This window comes from Pongo pygmaeus, chromosome 9, assembly GCF_028885625.2.
Source record: "Pongo pygmaeus isolate AG05252 chromosome 9, NHGRI_mPonPyg2-v2.0_pri, whole genome shotgun sequence".
NCBI lineage: Eukaryota > Metazoa > Chordata > Mammalia > Primates > Hominidae > Pongo > Pongo pygmaeus.
Window position 1 is genome coordinate 90,865,022 of NC_072382.2, and position 7,595 is coordinate 90,872,616.

At 44.6% G+C, this 7,595-nt stretch overlaps 1 pseudogene; it reads left to right on the forward strand.

Moving 5' to 3' along the window:
• The first annotated feature begins 3,558 nt into the window (after positions 1-3,558).
• LOC129007733 (ankyrin repeat domain-containing protein 33B-like) lies at positions 3,559-6,065 on the forward strand (annotated as a pseudogene).
• Positions 6,066-7,595: the final 1,530 nt, after the last annotated feature.

The window sequence follows — 7,595 nt, forward strand, 5'->3', positions numbered from 1 at the left end:
GGTTTCATGATGATTTGTTGTGACCTCCCATATATGAGGCAAATAGTGTCCTAAGACCCTATGTGTGAGAGCCTGTGAGCTCATTGTAACTTCATGGAATGTAATTACTTTATGGTTATAAATGGGATAACCACCTTGAATGTGTACATTCATTAATTAAGCTATTTTAATTAATAAATTATTGTGGAATCTTTACTAGAACAACAATAATGGCTTTTTTTGTACAAGTTTTGTTGAGATTCATTCACTTACTGTGAAAGTCATGTCCTAATGTACTTAATTCAGAGATTGTTAGTACATCACACTTGAGCAGCCATCAGAACTCTCTTACTGCCTGGGCACTTTTATCACTTCCAGAAGAATCCCAATACCCATTAACATTTATTCTCCATTCACCTTCCCCCATTCCTTCAGAACATTTAATCTACTTTTTATGTTTTTGTATTCAGGTAAATAAAATCATACAATATAAGTTCTTTTTTAAATCTGATTTCTTTTTCAGAGAGTATGTTTTCAGTTTGTATATACTAAACCATTTGTCTTACTTGTATATTTGAACCAGGCTGGGGTAGAAAAATGAACTGGTGGATATCTTATCTTACAAAGAATAAAGAAGTGTGCTTATTTTCTTTCTAAGTCTGAGCATGTTAAGTTGACCTCACAGACTTTATTATTTCTCAACATCCTAGTTATTAATCGCATTTCAGCTCATGCAACAGTTTTTCAGTGCTGGGTTGCTCTGCTATTACATCTTCTCGAGTATATTATATCAGATTATAACATTCAGAAAACTCTTACACTTATTACTACAAGATTGAAAATTCCAAGGGGGCAATGGCAGTATTTGTCTTCTTTGCTAATATATTACCATTATCGAATGGGATTTTTAGAATAGATTACACAATAAATAAAATGAATTAATGGATAAGTAGAGGAGTTAATATGTATAAATAGTATTCTAACATTGAGAAACTTTTCCAAAATGTAAGTAACAAAATAGGATAGAACATACTAATGAATAGCTATCAAAAGATAAGAAATAAATTGATTTTCAGATTGATATCAAAGATAACACTATTATGTTAGGGTTTAAAATAATTGTAGCATAATTTTTATAGGGTTGATTTCAATTGTCTTAGGTTTTTTAATATAAACCATTGAAAAATGAAGGTTCCTATATAAGATGATGGGGAACAGGAAGAGGACTTAGAATAGTGGAGACTGGCCTTAAACTGACATATAAATTTAATTACTAAGCATAAAGTGGTATAAACTTTGTTATGCAGTAGAAAGAACAAAATTAGTTTACACTTTAAATAAGAATCCAGATGATACAGAACGGAAAATTCTATAATAGAATGTAATAGCTACGTCTCCTAGGGCATCGGCTTATCTGCTCTAACAAAGACCACAAATTTGAAACGATTCAGAAGGTGCATTTCTCTCACATGTTTGGACCAATATAGGAGTTGGTCAAGAAGAAGAATGACATGTTCAACAAGTGAATTTTATCTCTGTGTGCAGGAAACTCCCATTTATTGCCATGTCTCATGCAGCAGGAAAGCCGGAAGAAAAGTAGGAGGGACAAGAGTATTTGGCTTTAAGGAAATCACCTGGTGTTTTTCACAATGCATTTATTCCCATCCTATAGGTTCAAAATTAGGCAGATGGGACACCAAGTTGTAAGATATATCTGGGAATGCTGTTTACACTCTAAACCGTATTTATTCTTATCATTTGATTCAGAAAACAAATTAAATGGCTGGCACAACTGAAAATAACCCAAGAGATTTGTTCAATGAAACAAAGCTGAACCTCAACCAAATAGATAAGCTGCTGCCTAAGGTTAGCACCAGTTCTTAGTATTCAAGAGTGAGTAAACCCTGCTTTTTACCACTGTCAAGGTGTCCAGTGTTGTCCTTTTTAGAGCCTGGCTAGCTGACGGTTAGGTATCAAGAAACATCATACTTGTATTTTAGTCCCTTAAATGAATGATTTAGATAGGAATGATTCTCCAAATTTTGAAAATACTTATCAGAAATATTCTCTTATTCCTTCACTCTATACCACGTAGACTGTAATAAACTGTCTCTCTTCTGCCTTCACACATTTCATGCAGAACATTAGGGATTAGCGGAGAGAAAGCTTATCATCAGCTTCTTTTGGACTCGCTGCTTTTTTCCAAGTGATCTGAGATGATAAAATTATTCACCTTAGGGCTCCAACCCAGCACTCCTTTTTGATTTTCACCTATGTTTTGTGAGCTTTTCTGTTGATGCTAAAACTCTATGCAACAGTCAATGCCTCATAATTTAATTACATTATTTGTTGCTAGATTTCAAGGAAAAATTTATTCCTGACATTCTTTTAATTTAGCTCAGATTCACTTTGCAGAAAGACAGTATTAGCTATTTTATGATCATGTAGTATTTGACTCTGATTTTGGAAGACGAAAAAGTTTTTGTGTCTATTTACCATATTTTCTCAACCATTTAACCAAGATAATCTTATTCTATTGATTCTCCTAGAGATACTTAATTCATTTATTCTCATCACCTGTCAGAATTTACATTAGAATATCACCAAGAATTACTTACAATTGAAATAAATCAAAGAGAGACCACTAAGAACACTGTCAATCATTAATCCAGAAATCTTGAAATTTCTGAGTTTTTTATCCCTAAAAGAAGTTATTTATCAATAGCCTGGTTACAGATTTTTTTACGGAGGCTGAGGCAGGATAAGCACTTGAACCAAGGAGGCAAAGATAGCAGTGAACAGAGATCATGTCACTGTACTCCAGCCTCAGTGACAGACTGAGTGAGACTCTGTCTCAGTAAATAAATAAATAAGTAAATAAATAAATAAATAAATAAATAAAATCACCTCTTGAATAGAGGGTGAAAAAGGAGTATAACATGAGGACTTGGGGGAAAAACATGCATTAGAAGGGAAGGAGAACATATTTAACACGCCAGTGGAAGGTGAAATTCTAAATATCTGAGAATATTTTTGAGAACTATGTATAATTCTCACTATAGAAAGATGTACCCTTTGAATGACATTAAAAATTCACTAGAAGAGTGAAGAATAATAGTTAAAATGTCACATAAGTAACCAGAGTCTCAAAACATAAAGTGTTCTAAAAGTTTAAAGTCCGTATTTGAGATAGAGGAGAGAATAAGTAATAGTTAATTAATTAGACTTTAATATGTGAAAAGACTTTTCTAAAATTCTTCCATAATAATTGAAGATATAAATTACAATAATTAAAATTTACAAACGAATAAAAGCATTAAAATAAATTGTGACAATTTTAAAAAAAGGTAAAGTTGAAAATTATTTAATTTTTAATCCCAATAATCCGAAAGTGATTTTATCAATGTCCTAAGAAAATTAAAATAAAAACAAACTTAACAATGTAAAGGAAGGGAGGTTTCCGCCGGGCTGGGGGCGGGAGCTAGGGCTTCTCTGGGGACTCAGTTGTGAGAAGCAGGGACCTTGGAGTGCACCAGGCTTTCTGGGACGGTGCCACGAACCCCCGCCCACGCCTCCAGCATGGTGCTGCTGGCTGGGATCCGGCCGCAGGGTGGCGGGGCGCGCTGCATGATCCCGCCACCGCCATCCCCACTCCTAGGCGCACAGGTCGAGGAGGACCGCACTGACTCCAAAGAGTTCCAGGACTTCTCCAGTCTGCCGGACACCCACAGCATCGCCTCTGACGACTCTTTGTACACTTTCCAGGACGAGGAGGAGCACGGCGTCGAGGGCATGGAGAGCGTCCCGGAGGAGGGCATCCTGGAGGCGTGGGGCAGCTGCAGAAGCTAGTGCGGTGTTGGGTGAGCTTTAAGAAGGCACAGGAGACTGACCATAATGGCTGGACCGGCCTTAATGTCGCCTGCTACCACGACTTTGTGGATATACCGTGATGGCCTTAGCTGAGTACCCCCACATTGATGTCAACTGGCAGGACAGGGAGGGGAACGCAGCCCTAATCATAGCTGCACAGGCAGGAGCTGCCTCTGGCCCCATGGGTACAGTTGCCTTAGACACTGGCTCTCAGCCTTGCCCTTCCTGCGTCAGCATCACCTGGGCTGGTTCATTTGAGCTTTAACACAGATCTGGTGGAAACACAGGCTGCCAGGCCCTGTCCCTGGAGTCTTTCTCTGAATAGGCCTGGGGTGGGGCCCAAGAATGAGCAGAAGAACAGGTTTCCTGGTGAGGCTGATGCCGCTGGCCCAGGGATCCCACGTTGAGGACAGAGGGCTTTGAGGTTTTCATGGCTGATGATGGCCAGGAACCCTTCTCAGTAGGCATTGAAGACCAGCAGAATCTCAGACCCCAGGAGAAATGTCGTCAGACGGACACAGAGGCATCACGGAATTAAAGTGAAAATGAAGAAAGGAGCTGAGCATCTGTTTCATGACTTTCCTGCGTTGTTTTATTAAAGAGGCTGTTCTGGCCCAGTCAGGGCATGCTATCATCACCAACTACTTGTTGAACTATGTCCTGGGTCTTGACCTTGAAGGAGGGATGCGTTTGGGTTGAAAGCCGCCATGCAGGGTCGAACCGAAAACATCGGAGCCCTGAGCTAGCAGGGGCGGGTGTTCACACGAGGGTCCTCGCCGTGGGATGTCGCCAGATGAGTGGCCACTTACATGTCGCCTCATGCAGAGGCTCCTGGAGCGCCCCTGCCAGGAGCGGTTGGGGGAAAAGTACCAACTGGAGCTGCCTCCGCTCCACGAGAGGGCGCTGAAGCCCGAGGGCTCCAAAAACTACCTGCAGAGGGTCAGGGACTGCGAGCTGTCCGCGCTGACGCCGCCCTCAGTGCGGGGCCCAGAGGACCCGGGCGCCCTGGACCCCATGGTCAGGATGACTACGAGCCTCTAACAGCCCCGCCGTGGCCCTCGCGTGCCAGACCGTGTGTCCCGAGAGCACCCTGTGCGTGGGAAGAGGCGGCTGGCGGTGCAGGAAATCCTGGCGGCGCAGGAAATTCTGGCGGCGAGGCGTGGGGTCGGTGGGGGGGCGGCGGGCGCAGGGGGGGCGGCGGGCGCAGGGGGGGCGGCGGGCGCAGGGGGGGCGGCGGGCGCAGGGGGGGCGGCGGGCGCAGGGGGGGCGGCGGGCGAAACGGAGGACGCAGAGCTGCACAAGCGGCCTGGCCTAGCGGCGGCGGGCTCCCAGAAGGGCACCCCAAGAACCTGCCTCCCACCTGCCCCGCTGCTGGGGTCCTGGGACTCTGCCGAGCCCGCCCCGTGGAAGGCCAGCCTCCTGTCTCTGCAGCGCCTGCGGCGGAGCAGCTTGCGGCCAGGCATGGTGGTGCCCCGGGTCCGCCTCAGCAAGGCCCCCGCGCCCGCCTTCCAGCCCGAGAGGCCAGCGCGGAAGGGCAGCACCAAGGACAGCGGCCACCTGCGGATACCCAAGTGGCCTAACAAGGTGGCCAAGGAGGAGAAACCGGAGGCGGAGGAGGCCGAGAAAAAGCGCCAGGCCAAGGTGCAGGAGAAGCGCCCGCCGCCCTGGAAGAAGAGGACGTGAGAGTCCGCGGGTGCTTGACACGGGGTTTGAGGGCAGGGCGAGGCCGCGGGGCTGGGCACCATGGCAGCTCCCGGGACCACCCGGCCGCGTGTATTTCCGCGCTGTCTCTCTAGGATGCTCCGAGGAAGGGCCTGGGGGAGCCACATCGATTCGCCTGACACCAGTCACCCAGGCAGTCAGAACACCTAGCGGGCATGTTGCCTAAAAGGCTCCCTTTAGAGAACCTCAATTAAGATGTTTTTAAAGATCAATTTATTAGGCCGGAGGCGGTGGCTCACGCCTGTAATCCCAGCACTTTGGTAGTCCGAGGCAGGCGGATCTCCTGTGGTTGGGAGTTTGAGACTAGCGTGACCAACATGGAGAAACCCCATCTCTACAAAAAATACAAAATTAGCCGAGTATGGTGGCACAACTACTCGGGAGGCTGAGGCAGGAGAATCGCTTGAACCCCGGAGGCAAAGGTGGCAGGCAGCCAAGATCGCGCCATTGCACTCCGGCCTGGGCAACGAGAGCCAAACTCTGTCTGAATTTTAAAAAATAAATTTATTAAAGGGTATCTTCTGTGTAATTTTGTATTTTTAATCGTTATCCAATTTGCCAATTTTTACAAGTTGTAGGACCCCTTGTATCCAAGGCAGTTTTAATACACTTGCCTGAAGACCTTTTATTTAAAATACTGTTTCTAGCAATAAATGTTTATGATATCTGTAGGAGTTTACACAGAAATCATGGGATTCTCTCCTTTTGGGCTGTTTGCTTTGATCTTTTCTTCTCATCATGGGTGCACGTGCACACTGCATGTTTTTATTAATTAGATTAAGTGATGCCGGATATTTCTATTCGTTGGAGGGATTGACTAGTTCAGCCACATGATCAAGTGAGACAGAGAGATCAGATTTTATTGTATCTTTTTAAAAAGTATTATCCATACAGTCATATATTGGGGAAAAACTTTTATCATCAAATTATAAAACAATGCAAAAATAAGCATGTATGTATTGCTAGAATTAAACTCATTTTAAGCAAGGAGTTTTAGATAAACTGGATACAAACTCTTTAACATATTTAAAAAAAGAGGTGAGAAAAACGTGTCATTTGATAAAATGGGGGTAATGTAATAAATGATTACCAGAAATACAAAATTAAGCCATATATGCTCTTAAGTAAATCGAATCCAGGCATCCTTAAAATGTAATAAAGGATGCAACAAGAGTAAGGATCCCAGAATGATGCAAATTACAGGAATGAGGAGGAGGTGATGTTTAGAACAAGCAAAGAGAATGCAATGGGAAGCAAACTTGTTTTAGGCAAATTCTCCTGGAGTGGACCAGGCAGCCCTCTCTTCCAGACTCAGTTCCAAAGAGTCCCTTATGTGGATATTTCTTTTATTTTTCCTTTGAGGACTGCACTTGGTGTTTAGTTCAACCTCATGCAGACCTCATGGAATTTCCAAGATGTGTGGCCTTGGCATTGTGGCACCTTCCTGCTACATGTACCTAATTCACAGCATTACCAAGTCACCATGAGCCCTACCCTCACCTCTGTCAGCTGAGGACCCAGCCAGGCAGTGCCACATGGTCTCCCAGGCACGCTTCTCCAAGCCGGCTATCCCTTCTGCGAAAGTTCTCAAGGCACTGGTCCAGGGAGATGAGCCCTGGGCCTGTCCTAAAGCTCCATAGGTGACTGCACTGCAGCCCACATGGAGAGCTGCAGCTCTAACACAGGGATTTTGAGAGGCCTCAGTCACCTTTAAGTGGCCACTTTGTGGAGCTCCCACAAAGGGCTCCACCTTCCCAAGAACGTCTAATTGTCATTGGAACAGCCAGGGTTAGGCAGCTTCTGCTCCGGTTGATGTGGCATCTGACCCTTTGTGGGTTGCCAGGCATTCCTTCCTGTTTCCGCCATGGGAAGTTAAAAATCATTTAAAAATCACACTCGGGTTCCAAGGTGGCCGAATAGGAACAGCTCCAGTCTACAGCTCCCAGCGTGAGCGACGCAGAAGATGAGTGATTACTACATTTCCAACTGAGGTACCAGATTCATCTCAGTGGGGCTTGTTGGAC